The sequence below is a fragment of the Lepidothrix coronata genome, unplaced genomic scaffold (genome assembly GCF_001604755.1).
Source record: "Lepidothrix coronata isolate B3197 unplaced genomic scaffold, Lepidothrix_coronata-1.0 Scaffold75, whole genome shotgun sequence".
NCBI classification, from domain to species: Eukaryota; Metazoa; Chordata; class Aves; order Passeriformes; family Pipridae; genus Lepidothrix; species Lepidothrix coronata.
Window position 1 is genome coordinate 2,400,950 of NW_016690255.1, and position 17,625 is coordinate 2,418,574.

The following is a 17,625-nucleotide window of genomic DNA, read 5'->3' on the forward strand; positions in this document are numbered from 1 at the left end:
GCACACTGAATTCTTAAATGCAAAACCAGTGCCCATTTGTATATCTTTTTATTTTTCCTGGTTAAAAAAGAAATGTTAGTTACTGAAAAGTAGTTGCTAGAGTTTTTCATTATCAGTTTAGAACTATCACCAACAGATAATAACCAAAATCATGTGGTTGTTATTTAAAAGAATATTTCTCTTTAGATGATCCTTCAAGGATTAGCAGTCTATAGTTTCATTAACTTTTAATAAAATACCTTCTTACTTTGTGTCTTAACACCAATTCACCAACCTCACAATTCTTTCACAAAAAATCTCATTGAACAAGCTATCAAGAGCCCAAAGGCATGACAAATTTAGATAATTAAAATGACATGTTTTAACAAAATTTTTTTAGTCCATGAAGAAATTTTTTATTATGCCTAGCATTCTTTTCCACTTTTTCACATGCTCATTGGAAGATGATATACGTCAAAAAATTTACTTGCATAAGTTTTGTAGATAAACCGCTCATCAGGTTCTCTGCTTATTCATGAAAAAGAACACAGTTCCTACAGCTGGTATTGGAAAAGAAGTTATTCATAAAATTGTTTATGGACATATTTCCCACAATTGAATGTTTTGTACAAATCCAGTCAGTTTTCTCTGATACAGCTATCTTCTGTTTATCTTGGAACAGGAAGGGTCTCTTTGCAGACATGGTTTAAACATCAAAAACAAAATTATGGATTTTACAGTGTGAAATGTAAGTATAGCAAGTCCTAAATACAAAATAGATTAGATGTCAAGGAAAATATTTAACCTCAGAGGAACACACTGTAAACCCTCTTTAAGCTACTAACTTTCTAATGCATTGACTCGAAGAAAAATCTACCTATTCCAAGTGAGATAAAAAGTCTGAGAAGAGATATTTAGAAAAGGGGAACAAAATTAACTTGGTGTCCATTAACATCAACATCAATCAAAAAAATTTATTGGAGGCTGTCACAAGATAAAATTGATTTGGCTTGCCTAAAAATGATTGCTGCTCTTTTTTCTTTCCCTATAAAAGCTTTCATATGACTCCCACCCTGACTACTTGTAGCCATTAATTAAAATGTAACTTTCAAGAAAAATTGCTTCATTTCCCTTCTATTCTACCTGGTGACACAAGAATCCATTTCTAGATTGCATCTTGGGTAGAGTTAATTTTCTTCACAGTGTCTAGTATGGGTCTGTTGTTTTGGATTCGTGCTGGAAACAGTCTGATAGCACAGAGGTGGTTCTGTTATTGCTGAGCAGGGCTTGCACATAGCCAATGTCTTTTCTGCATCTCATACTCTCCCACCAGCAAAGAGGCTGGCTGTGCACAAGTAGCTGGGAGGGGGCAACTGTTCCCAGTTAACCAAAGCAACATTCCATACTATATCACATCATGTTTAGCTTCTGGGAAAGAAGAAGGAAGGGGGGCCATTCAGAGTGGTGGCTTTGCCTTCCCAAGACACCATTATGTGTGATGGAGTCCTTCTTCCCTGGGAATGGCTGAACACCCGTCTGCCAATAGGAAGCGGTGAATTAATTCTTTGTTTTTCTCTGCTTGTGATTTCACTTTACCTATTAAACTGTCTTTATCTCAACCCAGTGGTCTTCTGACTCTTACCCTTCCAATTCTGTTCTCCCATCCCACCAGGGAGTGAGTGACTGGCTCTGTGGTGCTGAGCTGCCAGCTGGGGCTAAACCACAACAACCTCTCAGAAACTTTGCACTTCAGAGACACCATGAACCACTTCACTCCATCAGTAGATGGGTATTTATATAGTTCATATGAATCAACCAAAAATTACTATTCCTATTCATCTCTGATAAATGGCATTTGGGGGTATTAGAGAATCTAGACATCCAAAGGCATTCATTTAAGTCCCTTCACTTTCTGTTCCACATAGGAGAGAGGGAATATAAAGAATATTTATCACAAACTGTTGATAATTAATAAAGTTAAGAAAATACTTGACATATAGAAAAAATCTCAGTTTGGAATTTTTTACAGGTCAAAAATGACAAATATAATAATGTTTCAAAAAAAGAATAATGTAGTAGGAGCTGATGATGATAAGGAGAGTTTATTTCCTTGGACACACCACATTCTACATTTGCCCAATCTATTGAAGTCAGTAGAATCATGTATCTGCTTCAAGATGCATTCAGAAAATACACTTGTGGTGATGATATAGAAGGTGCAGCAAACATTCTCAGATTTGAGAATATTTTGAGAATAATAAGATCAACAAAAAAATGAAGCATTTTAGTCTCATTCATCCAATAGAAATTAATACCTTCCTCGATAACAGGACTGCTTTAACTGTTTACTGGTCTCAGAAAGAGGAAATGCTTTCCCATTACTTTTTAGTCCTGGATAAATGTTCTCTTATCTAACAAACTTATCTACAGGACATGTGGCCACCAATGGAAACAAATGTGAATTTAACAGAAACAAGCTCGAAGGCAAAGAGTAAATGATGGACTTCTTGCCTCATGACTTTAAGGGTCTAACAAGCACCACAAAAAAGGTTACAAAACCACCAACCCAAAAGCAGGAGAAAAGTGAGGAAAAAGAGGCATGGATAAGCACAGGGGAAAAGGCAGGGAGCTGATAAATCACATTGACTGTGCATTGCACAGACAGTTTTAAGACTAGTTCATGCCAAGTAGGAGCATCCTCTGGTTATTCAAGGTTTGTTCTGATGCAGACTCCCTCTGCATCTAACCCTAATAAAACTTACCTTTTTCTGATGCCCACATCTCAGCTCACTCTGACTCTCTTGCTATTTCAGGGAAAATCAAACATCAATCTAAATAAATTTTAAAATAATCTTCCTTTGTTTTTTTAATGTAAGGTTTAGCAAGTATCTGGAAATAAGCAGTGGGGTAACTACCCTGCATAAACAAAAGATAATGAATGTTAAGACTTCGCTGACAGCCAAGATCATAGTGATTCAGTCTGTATCAGCAGGTTTTAATCTAGTTCCTTTAGTTGCCACCTGCTCCCAAAATACCCTGGCCACTTGTTTCTGCCCTCACATTGCCAATTGGCCCAAGCATCATATAGCAGTGCAAACAAATTAGCAGATAAGAGAAATCAATCCAGAAAAAAGTTACCCAGAAAAGTACTTTTAGCTGGATCAGTTCCCTGATACTGTTTACCTCCTGGCTCCATAAGCAGCATTAGTCACATTTGAGCAGGGTGGAAAGAACCAGAATGGCTAAAACCTTTAGATATATTTCCTCAGAAAGCCTATTTGCCTTTCTGGCTGTCTGGGTTTATATGTTCAGAGTGAATTTCTTTGTATTCTGCACAGTATGTAGATACTTTACATGGCTGCTCAGGACTATAAAAGCCCATAATCAATACTCTTTGTACATGCTGTGCCAATCTCTGAGCAAGGATGCGAGAGACAAAAGTTGCAAAGAGGGAAAAATGTAGGCTGTAAGGTAACTTGCCATTCTGCAGTTACAGGAAGTAGCTTCAATGTTTATGGTGATGATCATGAACAAACCACAACAGAAACAAGGTAGGCAAACAACTACAGGTTGTTTTTCAGATACTCCGGATCTCATATTAAAACTCATTTTAAGTTTCTTCAGTATCTGTTTGATGCTCGGGTGAGAGTGGGGGTTGTGTTAGAAATTGCATGTATTGAATGAAGAATCAAACAAAACTCTTAAGTTTTATATCATTTGCAATCTGAATTAGTTGAGAAGAAAAATCCCTCATGCATAATCTCTTTGGTCTTTGCCAGCAAAACACAGACTTGGAATAAAAGACAACTAAATAATAGTTTTTCCCATCATCTAATGATTATATTTTATATTCATGTTGGAATCACTTTGAAATTGGGCTTTTTCTATCTAGTCAGAATAAAAGCCATGAAGCACACAAATTTTAACAGCAGCAGAGTCTATTTGGTGCAGTTAGTTTATTCTTGTTTTCTGAACAAATGGATTTCCACTTACCCAGAAAATAAATTTCAACAAAGATTTCATAAAATTGCAGCTCATGGAAGTATTATAATTGCTTCCCCGAACAAGGTGAGAGTTGTTACGCAACAGATTCATGATGACTCCACTTGACCTTTCATTGCAAGATAGGATTGGACTTCTGCCATGTTATAGATGGTCTTGTAAATATCTAGATGCCTCCATTAGTTTCTGTAGGTTTTTCACCAGATTGAAAATATTGAAAGGGCTTATAGCAGCATAAACTCTTGTACCATAAAACTAAATCAAGCCAGTGGTGGTACAAGTGTTCTGCAAGTTCTTGGCAGAGGTTTTGAAAAATACCTGTGCAACACGTATTGCACTTATGCGTGTGTACATGTGTACGTGCAGCAAGTCAAGTAAGGTGATTGCCTGAGATACAGTTACATCATCACTATAATTGGCAATTATGAAATTTAAAAAGGATTGGAATTCTATTTACAGATGGTACTGACTCCTCTAAATGGTTATTCACTCATAAGAGACAAACTGGTATCACAATTTTCTCTGCTACTGTTAAGAATCCATCTCTAAAACATGAGAGATGTATTTACCTACTAATTTCCAAATAATGAAGTCTTAATACAGTTTAAAAAATATAAACAGACATGTTCCATTCTTTTGACCTTACTAAATCTGTAAAATTTTAGTTCGCTGAGTTCCTTTTTCAAATGAAAAGAATTAATTCTCATGTCAGCAGAACTCTTTCCCAAACTCCTTATTTCTAACAAAAGCTGTAAATATATTAATTCAGTTTCACCTGGCAAGGCAGAAAAAAGTATTGTTCCTTTCACATGTAGCAGCATCAAACTCTGACCTTCGAAATTCCTTGCAGAATTCCGCCAGAGAGCTGCAAAAGAAACAAGAAATTGGTCTCAGCATAGTACTGCTCACGTTTCACAAACATTTAAGAAAACAGGATATAGTTTTCTCATGGGCATACCTTCAGCTCATTACAGAGAGCAAACTGTGAGGACTGCTCACAAAGCAAAATGAATACATTAATTATATGACAAGAGGTAATATCTTATTTAAAAAGAGTAACCACCAAATATCAATTAAAAGTTTTCCTTAGTGTTGGAGACTGCTTAAATACTAAATGACAAAAAAAAACCAGAAAAAACTTAATGTAGGACAAAACTTATTTTTTCCCCTTTAGAGCACTTCAGAATATTAAAACAATTCAACAGCTTTTCAAGCAGAGAGCTTCAGTGCTGAAAATCATGTCTTTATATGATTAAGAAGTTTCCATGGCAGTTTTTATTCCCACAAATAAACAATTCTGTCACTGTGACAAAAAAAAAAAAAGTAATTTCTAGTGGGATATTTCAATATATATTAGAAACTCAATTTTAAATTTAAGAATAATAGAGAGGAAAAATATTTTAAAATATATGATTTCCTTCAGCCTGTTCAAAGAATCGGATTGATCTTAGTTCAATCTCAGCAAATGGTGAAATTGCAAAATAGTACCAAACTGGAAACTTTCCTATGTCCTAATGCTTCACATAAATATTGTGCCCATCAACAAAATCTGAGTTCTCTTTTACTGGTTATTGCACCCTAATAGACACTTTATTATCCAGGAAAGGCACTGGTTGCCATTTGCAACGAACTAAAAATGTCTCTAACCTGCTCAGTATTACTCTTGTATCTCTGACATTCCCATTAGTGTACTCAAAATGAAATGTTGCTGCCATAGGAAGGGAGAGCGGGATTGAGTTGTTCCTGCTACAGGAGATGAAGTAGGTGGTGGGGGAAAAGCAGGATGCCAGAGAGAAACTGCCACTGTCTGACTGTTTGCTTGTGATGATGCTCTTACAGGTCACGATAAGTTCTACACCGCCATCTCTGCCCCAAAAGCATCAGTAAACTTGGCCTTTTAGGATGTTGATGGCAGGTCACTTGTTAAGAAAGGCTGTTGAGATCTGTAAAAATCTAGCAAAATTCCAATAGCCATGCAATGCAGGAAAGAAATGGAAATGTGCCCAAATATTAAATAAAAATAAAATCTGGATATAGGTTGATCCAAAAATAAATTTACATATTTTTAAAAAAATTTAAAAATAAAAGGGAAAACCCTTAATAAGGAAAAAAACAAAAAAAACCCCAATCCAAAAATGGTAAAAACAAACGAAAAAAACTCAACGAAAATAAAAAGCTACTTCTTAGGCACAGTAAATAGAAACATTTAAAGTTCTACTCAAACAAAAATTCATCTTCAGCAATGTGGAAATCATTTTATATCAGTTGGACAGATGTCTATTTTAAGTATTGTGGCATATGAAGGGTTAACACTTTTCAACATTAATTTTCATTTACACAGAAATTGTAATGTACTGCCGTTTGCTCAGTTTATTTCAGTATGTGGACCAAGCATTACTATACAAAAATCAGACAAGATCCATATAGTACAACAGCATCCCCCTGAAAACACTTAGTGCTCATCTTTACTAAATTTTTATAATTGATCTAATTATCTACATTCTGTGAAGAGGTATTTCATGTTCAGTTCCTAAATTTTTCATTTTATTGGGTAATTTCTAATGTTGAGCTTTTATTTATGCTTGATAAATTATATGTTATTTTTTACAATTATAACACGCTGTTCTTATCTTTATGTAAGAACTGTGCTTGTCATCTTTATGTCTTTGACCTTTTTACATTAAGTACTTCAAACAATTTTAAAAACTCTCTCCTTTTAAAAAGCTTTTTTTATGCTCATTGACTGACTTATTGCCTGTCCCTAAACTCGTCTAATTTTTCAATTCTCTTTTCAAAGCAAAGTAACCCACGTTGCAAGAAGGATTCCAAATTAGTCTGCACTGTTGACTTATATAATGACTTTTATAGAGTGTTTATTCACATTAGAAAGCAAAAAAATTACTGTAAAGAGAATGAAAATAAATTAATTTTCCAAAGCAATCTCATAAAATTTTTTGCAGCATTAGCACAGGTCTCTGGCTGAGAGATTCTACTTCTGCTGTCATTCTATAATTACATGAAAAAAAAGGCATTATTTCACAGTAAAGGAAAAGTGGAGCAGCAGCCTCTCTTATTGAACACCATTGCACGTCAAGTGGTGTGCAATACTGAGTTGATACACTTATATAAATCTTGAATACACAGTTTGAAACTAACATTGGTTAGAAAGCAGAGACCTTGTCTCTGCCAAAATCACAAGTGCACAAATTTAGTTTTGTTTAACATTCTGAGATTATAACTACACACTCAGTTAAGAGATCTGCATATACATGCTACTGGGGGAAAAAATTGTTTGTTAAAACATTTATGAAAACAAAACCCCCAAAAATACATAGATCAAGCTCTCATAGTAAGTCCAGTTGTGATTTCCTAAATAATATTAACTGGATATCAACTAACTACTTTTTCACTTATCAAGCAGAAGGTTCTATCTCTAATTAACTTTACCCTCTTTCTAGCTATAGGAATTAATACATCTATGTTTTCACAAGAAACTCTTTCACTGTCTCTCCATTTGAAGACAGTTCACAGCATCCCACATCTCAGAGAATTTTAACTTATCCTATTAGTCTAATCTGATAAAACTCCTAAACCTGTGATATTTTTGAGTGTTAAATGTTTCATTTCTTCACTGATGGATTCAGTTTCATTTTATGCCAACTAAATATAGCAGATGAAAAGAACTATCCTTTTCCCCATTGCATAAGAATTGTTAGTTCTTATGGGCTCCATATGTGTTTCTATATCAGCTTCCATAATGTTGAAGAAACTGAGAGAGTTCTCATCAGTCTTGCAGCCCATTCAGGGATTGCCAGAAGGTGATAGTGCACTGTCTTTCTTCTTGTCAAGTTGGTAACACAACTGGTAAGGGACAGAAATAAAAAAAAATAAAATCTCTGCTTGCATCAGACTGTACCCTTGCTTTCTCATTTTTGGTATGTATGTGCATTTATATGTATATAGGTCATATCTATCACATATATGCATATAAATCTGTGTATATATATAACACGTAGATATATATATATGTATATTGCTTCTAAGTGTTTCTGATGAAAATGGTCTGAGAAAAGCATGTTGCACTAGGTGGTTTCACAGTGCTAACTCCATCCTTTTCTTGGTTGGAGCCTGTAGAATGTATATGTTAGTATAAATACTGTATGTAATACTATATCAGACATATAATAGTATACATGCTATTAATAATAAAACAGATTTATACGGTTCATTTTGGTTGTACCTTTATATTATTCATAGCCAAAGAATCTGACACAGGTTGCCTTCTTCATCTCACACCAGCCTGCTCAGAATCCATTACTGTATAACTCAGTTTGTGCATCACTACTCCTAGTTCCAGCAGAAGATACCACTAAAGAGAGTAGCAGAGGGAGCATTGGACTGTTGCTATGCTCCTCCAACACTTAGCTTATTTCTCATCCAGATAACTGATGCCTTCCGTTGTGGTAATCTTCCTCTTCCAATTTGTTTTGACTCTTTAATGCTCATCAACTGTTTAATGCTTGTCAGTGGTCATGTGAGTAAAGATAGGACAACATGAAATTTGAAGGCAGGGGAGATGGACTGTGATGAAGCTCTGAGCTGGCCACATGAACTAAAGACAAGAAATCACATAACTGCTGCTAATGCAACTTTGGCCCTTACCTAATAAACTTTGATCAGTGTGTTAGTCTGGGTTCCATGTAACAAAGGCAAATATGGCTTCTAGTTTGGAGCTGGTTCATGCCTGGACAAAGCAAACTAGAAACTACTTTGTAGGTATTTTTAGGGTTCTAAAAAAAGGAAAAACTGTCAGAGGTAAGGTCGATTAAATCAACTTGTGAAGAAATGTAGGTTTAGAACAGAAATATTCTTAGATTACAAGCTGCTAAAATTGGTATATCACACAATATACTATCAATGCATAAGTTTAAAAAAATTATGTCCAATGACAGTCAATCAGTTTTTAAGACTTCTGTAATAAGAAGAAACAGATAAGCAACTTCATTAATAGGGGAGACCTCTGAAAACAATTATGTGAAGACTAAAGGACTTGTTCCTTTTTTATTCTGAATATACCCACAATCTTCTGGAAAGTAATGTGATATATTTGTCTCCAATAAGTGAGTGGGCAAGATACAGGGTGCAAAAATAGTGAGCTTTGCATTCTCCAGTCTGTGGTAAGACAATAAAATCGTCATTTCAGGGAGAGCCTTTGCTTCACATCAAGATGACAGTAAGATAGCATGGGTTTTGTCAGTCCATAATTTATCCATAATCCAGTTATTCTTTGTTTAATTGTTAGAGGTGTCATCTAAACACCTAGGCAAGTTTAGGATAAAGAACAGTAGACAGACACAACAGTATGTTTCATAGGAAAACATATCCAGCTGATTATTAAAATAATTTTATGTTTTTTCTTAGCTCTCTATGTGTCCATATCATAGTGGTAACTCTTACTGTTCATGTCTCTTTCAAGAGCCTTACATTTAGAAAAGAATTTTTTTTTCTAAGATAACAAAATTCGTCAACTGAACATAGTGGTCAGGTATAGTGTCTCTGGTCGTAACTTCCAAACCTGGGAGCCCTGGGCATCTCAGATGATTTAGTTGTACCAGTGAACTACAGAGTTGTAGTTATAATTGTTAAAAAATGTAGATATATCAATTTTGTAGCTATTATCTAGTTGCTTTCTCCATGCACTCCACAGTACAATCACTGTATATTTGTCAAGCTTCCCATCATTGATAAGATACTGGAATTTCTAGTAAGTTAACTGAAAAAGTTTCACTATACTTATTTTCTGTCATTACTGAGTTGGAGAAAAAAGCAACTTTCCAATCAAAATACATATGTTCAGAAGAATGTTGAGGTCAGTGCAACCTTGAGAAAACACCAAAGAATCATTTTGAACAACAATTATTCTGTAAAATTCAGGTGCAGTTAATGATGCCAGTTAAAAATAAATAAAATTCCGATGTTACTGCAATTAACAAAAAGCCATCCTCAGAATAGTCTTATTTGTCTGCATATCCAAACTTGTCAGTGAGATGAGTAGGTTCTCTCTTCCTTGGTATTGTTCCAGCCTTCTTGGGAAATATCTCTCTTTCCTATCCGGGATTTTGCTCTTAGTTCTTATTTCTCCAAATCATCCCATCTTTCTGAAAGTTTGTCTGTGAAAGGTCAAGGATACGGAAACATATAGAAACATCCTTTTGTTTCTTGCATAGGTTAGCAGAAGTACCAAATATTCCCATACTTCTTATTCCTTGAGACCTGGAGAATTCAGAAATGAAATGTATCTGGGTAATAATTAATTTTCTAGATATCTAAAATGCAGATATATGTGAAAACCAGCAATCAAAATGAGAGTTGAACTCTATTGGAGAACTTCTTGGTAATATAGCAGTACTCATTTAAATACTTTTTTTTTAGCTATTTGCTATGCTGTGTTTATTCTTTGTAAAATTTAATTGAAAAATTAAAAGGTACTTCTCACTGAAAAGAAATCTAACATATGACTGCATGTGAAAGCAATCTGAAATACAGAACTATGAAATCAACCAGTCAATTAACACAAAAGATCAGTCGGAACGTTTCTGTGCAGGGAGACCACTAATTCCTTCATAAGAAGAACAGGAAAGAAAATAGGACCTAGTCTTGTGCAGAGAACCAGAAGCTGAATATATTGTCAGTTTTTTAAGTAACCAACCAAAGTTTTAGAAGCTACGTCATAATTCTTTCCTGAAACTTCAAATCAGTGGACTCAAGAACTGGATTATTTTTTTAGCTGTAAGATGAATTAGAGGATATAATTGTCTTAATCTAATACACTGATAAATGCAATAATCTAAATGACCAAGTAATCTAATTTATTAATGTGCATGTTGAAGAGTATTATTCAGTATCTGATTCACAATTATCCAAAACCAGGACTGAAGGGAATGATTCATTTGTCTTCAGATAGATAGCAGATTTTTGCTTTCTCCTCTAAGGGATATGTCTCCACTCACTGACTTATGTCATTTAACCAAGACTAAATGATATGCCTAAAACAATAAAAAACTTTTCTGGAAGACAGTCCAGGTCTTGCAACTCCATGGTTCCTGTTCTTATCAGAAACCAGCATTCTGCTCCTTATCTAGATTAATTCAATCTCCTCAGGAGTTCAACCTGGCCTGATGAAATGTGTGGATAGTAGCCTTACTTGGTGGTGCTTTCTTTCAGACCATACTCACTTTCAACTGCAAATTTAGTTGAAGGCTTTTTCAGAAAATGGAAGTTGAACTTCAACGACAAATTCAGTTAGATTTGTCCTTTAATTATTAATCTACCATCCAGCAGATAACACATGTTCCTTCTGTAATTGCTCATTTCACATATTAATCTTAGTGAGGCAATTACTTTTTTGTCTTTTAGTCCATTTACTACTCTTGATCAAGAATTGTACTTGCGAGGAGAACAGATTATTTGCATGCTTGTAATCTGAGTGAAATGGCAGTAGACCAATATAACCGAACTATGGTAAAACACTGGTTCAGACAAAGTCTGGAAAAAGGCTAACAAACCCGAGGTGAAAGCTTTTTGACAAATAGACAATGCAATAATTACCTGTCTCTCTCCAAATAGCTATAATTAGCAGGAGCAGAACTAATGATTATAAGTCGTGCTGGTGATAGTTTTTTTCAGCATTTAAAAACACACACAAAGGCTTCTCAGCAGACAATATGTTTAAAGACCCCTTCCTCTTTCCCCTTAAAATGTCATAAATTGCCATCTCTCAAAAAAATAGCAGCATGGCAACAACATTACAATTAAATATATCATCAAAGCACGGTTTGTCATTTAAAGCCATTATTGGATTTTTGAGTGAATGGGTTGTACCTCTATTTTCTAATTAATTTAAGATTTCAATAGCCATTTAGGTGGCAAGGAAACAGAGAGAAGGGAACTGTGAAAGGAAAGTTCCTTCATGTAAAGAATTGTTAGCATATAAAATACAAAACACAACAGAAGTACTGCTGTGGAATCTGCAGACAGAAAGACTCATTACCTACTGAAAGCATCACTTACCTCTCTGCATAACAAATGCAAAATGCAGGGAATGGAAGTTCATCAATTGTTTTCATGTTGTGATTTCGTGGAGGGGGTAGTGTGTGATACAGCATCAAATAAACAAGGAAAATAAAAGACCATCCATAGAAACTTTATTCGTGGGTATCAAAGAAAAATGTGTTTCCAAAAATAATTCCAATAATATATTACAGAAAAAAGTATCTATTAACTTTGAGCAGATTTTTCAAATACGAAATACACTAGCAAGATTGTGGCATGATCCTTCTCTCCACTTTGTTTTCAAGCTGACATTGAAAATGAAATACTTAATATTTGTGGAAAAAACAATATTTTTATTCCATTGGAGCTAAATACTCTTAGTTAATCTTTTATTAATGTCTCATTTTCAAAAGCACTCTTGTGGCTCAGAAACTTATAAATATCTCTTTATCAATAAGAGAGAAACATGAAATAAAAAAAAAAAACCTAAAAAAATAGTTTGAATATTTTTCAAATTTTTCAAATTTCTTAAGGACGGTGATTTTCTTTCCTAAAACCAAGATATTTTGTCTTCCCTTCAAAAGCCTGAGGGAGACTGACGAAGCCAGGAACAGACACAGGCTGGATATAGCTGAGCTCAAGAGGAGTTGCTCTGGCTTCTTCTGTTGAGAGGAGGACATGAGAAAGCAAGACACTTCTTAGACAATTGCTTGGATACTTACACTGCAGGCAGAGGGAACATGGATGAGAAAAAACCTAACAGGGAAGTCTCAGAGAAGCAGAAGGCATGAATTACATGGGAAATTCCAGGGAATATCAGTTTTCCGATGGACTGGTGAAGTATGGTGAGACAATAACTATACGGCACTAGCAAAAGCGTCACAAGACTTCGAAATATTCTGGAAGTTACTGATGGCTCCTTCTCTAAGGGACACAGCAGCCTCTGACAGCAGACTAATATGTTCCATTGGCATTGATAACCATTATTTCAAATGTCTCTGCAGATAAGTGGCTGAAAGAAACCCCCCTCTCCATTTGTTAATCACAATGGTTTTAAAACAAGTGAAGTGAAGATATGAATACATCTGTAGAAACCCATGTAACTCCTCTGTCACATTTTTTAAGCTGTAACTCCACCATAACTGTCATGTTTTATATACACATAATTTTATTTCATCTCAGAACAATACATCAATGGTAAAATATAATTTTACATTATATACATTAATCTCCACAAAATAATGACATTTTCATTGAGTTTCGTATGCTACAAAAACTAAGAGATAAACAAAATGCAAGTCTTATGAAGGTTGATGACTTTTCAGATATGAAAGAACCAAAAGGAAGATTGTGGACAACTATGGACATTTTATGATGTATGCATTATTACATGTAGCTCAGGCAGTAGACCTGAGGCCACCTATGTGGTGCAATTTGACTGGTGTGAAAGCAAATTTAGGGCAGTGTTCTGAAAGCGTGGTTTCAATTTTAAAGCTCAACAGGGACACTGGATGTTATTGGTTGCTGTCCTGCCTACATGACATGAAGAAATTGTACATAATTAAAAAAATTTCCAGGAGCCATCAGAAGACCACTGAGCACACTATGGATCTCTTGGACCTTATAGAGCTTCAAAATATAAAAACCGTAGAAAAGAGTTTGGTGTTTAACAATGGCAGATACTAAAAAGGAAAAGGGAAAAAAAAAGAGAAGTTACTCTTGTAGTTATGTCTTCGAATTCTATTTTAGAGCAGGACGATACATCTAATGAAATTTGTAGAGTGCAAAGAGTGCAACGTCTTAATATTTTTTTCATGCTAAGGCTTTTTGAACTTATAAATGTCTACAAGAATAGTTATTTCCATCAATCCTACAGTTGTTTGTCTTTCTCTGAGTTTTATAAATTAAAATTCTTCAGCACACATTATCTGATGCATACATATTTCCTGATTGCAAGGAGGCATTTTTACAGATGTATGTAGAAAAACATTTTAAAAAATGATCTATGATTAAGCGCAGCAAACCCACTTTAGTTTCAAATACTTATTAGGTGTGTTAAACTTTCTATATGATTCAAAGTATCTGTGCTGAAACAGACAGATTGTGTTGTGAGGAAAGGAGGACAAGGGATATTTCCTGGCAGAGTTAATTAAGAAGTCAAAAATAAAAATAATGTCTTGTGAATTGTTTTAATAACTGCCTATGTAAACACTGGAATAAAGTGTAATGCTTTCTTTTAGAGACTGGAGATTCTTTCACTGTGCTGCAAGTAAGCTACTTTCCTGAAATATAAGGCTGTGGACCAGTGACATTCTTGATTTATGACTTTAGCTCTCAAATTTATTGAAATATAAGGAATTTAGAAATAATGATGTTCCAGATCACAATACTTCTGTATGAAAATCAGGCATATAAGCATGGAAAGGCAGAACCCTGAAAAAAGAAGCTGATTCTATAGATGGCATTAAAGGGAAAAAATTTAGCAACAGACACAGTAATTGCTGGAGGATGAAGACAATACTGTTAAACTGAAAATCAATGGCAACATTTGTACACAAAGTGACTTATATTACATCCTGTCATTGAACCTTAAACCTAATTGACGGTCAATAGGTCTGTCCCTTTCCAGTTCTCCTTTGTAGTTTATTTCTGTGTTAAAAAATGACAAGTCCTAGACAGCATATTATCCAATATTCTAAAAAGCTTTGATTGCATAGGTCAATTTTCTAGTGTTCCAAAGGGCTCTGTGCCCATTTGAAAGAAAGGGTTGTATCTTGAGTAAGTCAATATGAAATAAAATAAATCTTGGTGAAGAAAAGGTAGACAGTGAATTAACAAGTTAAGACCAATTCCATGAATGTTTAAGTTAACCCATTCATCATCATGGAAATCAGTTTTTAAATGCCCTGTTCCTGTAGTGACTGAGTCAGTTAGCAAAACTCCCTATATGTTACTCAGAGAGAGCTAAGTATCTGATAATAAAGTTCATGACTGCTATAATACCCCAAGTCAGGAGGAATTAATGAAGACAGATTGTACCCTAACTCCCTCACATCCCTGAGTCTTCAGGCTATGTAGACTCTCTTAAAATGAAGCAGCAGATCATTATTCTAAAATTTAAAAAGGAAAGGGGAGATGTAGAATCAGTTACATCTGCAGTGGGGAGACGCTCAAGGCTACAGGAACAGTCACACTACTGGTTTAGTTTTACAGGGGAACCAGTCAGAGAAACTCCTCATTTACACATTCTGAATAAAATAATAACTAGGATAGATGTTGTTATATAACAAATGTCCTATATAGACAGATCTTTACTGGAGCACAAACATGAGACAATTCTGAGGGTTTTCTTACAAGCGAATGTGTATGCAGACAGAAAATTTAAACAGATTTTTTTGAAAAATGTTTATTCTTCCTCACCAGAAGGAAAACCAAAATGGTTAAAACATAGTCAAGAAAGGCCTTGACTGGATGAAATTAAAATATCTGGTTTCAGTGTAAGGTAGCTCACCTAATTTAGTTTATTCTTCCACCTGTATCCTGTACCATCAGAAGAAAACTTTGACTCTTCTACATGTAACCTGTACCATCAGAAAAAAACTTCCCTCAGCCTTGTCCATCTCTTGTAGCTACAAACTGGAAACCCTTGATTTCTAGCCAGAAATGGGGAGGTTCTACTTTTCTTAAGGAAATCTTTCCTCCGGTATAGTTCCCATGCCTCTTCAATGCTAATCTGATATAGTTCTGGAGTAGCAGGGTTTTATGGGATCATCATATTTCCAAGCTTCTGAAATCAAAAAAGAAGAATAGGAGAGGAAAATAAACTCAAATAACCAGCACTGTTCACTAATCTAACACTCACATAAAAGATATTCCTCTTTCTGACCCTTAAATACATTCTTATTCTTACAAGAGGACAGCACAATAATCTGTTCACAGAGTTACATAATCAACAGGAGTATTGAACTCACCAGTCAGTATGCAGGAACCACTGGACTTCTCCTACATTCTGCATTGCCTGTGTCCTACAAATTAATTAATTTTCTCAAATGTATGACACAGGCAAATATTTGTTATAGATGAGAACAAAAATAAAGGACACAATCTTTAACAGCACATGAAGTTGACTCAGACAAAGCTTCCCCATTTCTGTTAGCTGTGCTTACAGACAGTGCGTAAAACAGCGTTTCAGAAGTACTGCATTGCAATGTTCAAAGCACATTAGCCAAGAAGGATTGCTTAAAGCTGCAAACTTCTTAAATGCAACTTTCCATTTAGGAAATTAAAAATCAGAATAAATGGAAAGGAACAGTCTGGTGTTTTTCATGCTGCTTGATGGGAAATATACTTTTGAACATGTGTGTGCCTGTGTTAATTTAACGCTATCCACAAGTTTACTGAATTAAGTACCCTAACTCTACAATATTGATTCTATGTGTGGAGAAGAGCTTCTCGGCAAGTTTACTTCTGCAACCATAATTATATTTCTATATCTTGCAGGATCTTGGTAGCCATTTACCTTATCTAAGAAACAGCAGTGTATATGTAATTCCAAACTACTCTAAAATTGAATAATGTAGGGAATATCTCACTCAGCTAAGCATATCAGTCTGTATTATTATTAGAGCCTTACACTTGCATTTTGTATGTATCAGATGCATTTTTTAAGGTCTAATATTAAAGCAGATATAATGAATGATTTACCAAATTCAAGGACAGAAATCAATACTCAGGTTAATTGATATTGATTTGTAACTAGCACCACTTTCAGCAACATTGATATCACTGGAGATGATAACATAAACTAGTGAAATTATTCTGTCAAATTTAATGGCAACAGAAAACATAGCATTCAATATGCCCAGAGAACCCTTTCTACAATATATAAAGCTATTTCTAGTGCCATTTTACAGTCCAATACTTCAGTAATCACATGATTTTAGAGAATAAAATATATCAGTGTGAGTTGCTCAGAGTTTTCAATCTTTCCAATGGATCAAAAATAAGAACCAAAACATGGCTTCATTGGAGTGTATACATACACATCCAGAAGGAAGGTACCTGTGGGTCCTAACAAGAGATCTAGCAAAGTAGCATGAACAAGGAACTTGATACACTTAAGCCAGAAATAAGGTGCCAATTTTGGACATAAAGGAAAATAACCAACATTACGAAGCACATGTGGGATTCTACCGATGATTTCATACTACTTGCCTTTCTTGAAAATGGGCTTTAACTCACTTTTAACCAAACATAGAATCATAGAATAGATTGGGTTGGAAAAGACTTCCAAGATCATCAAGTCCAATCCCTGATCCAACTCCAATTACTATATCATGGCACTAAGGGCCACGTCCAATTTCTTTTTAAAAACCTCCAGGAATGGTGAATCCACCACCTCTCTGGGTAGGCCGTTCCAATGCCTGATAACCCTCTCTGTAAAGAATTTCTTCCTAACATCTAACCTAAAACTCCCCTGGCAGAGCTTGAGCCCATATCCCCTTGTCCTATTGTTGGTTGCCTGGGAGAAGAGACCAACCCCCACCTGGCTATAACCTCCCTTCAGGTAGTTGAAGAGAGTGATGAGGTCAC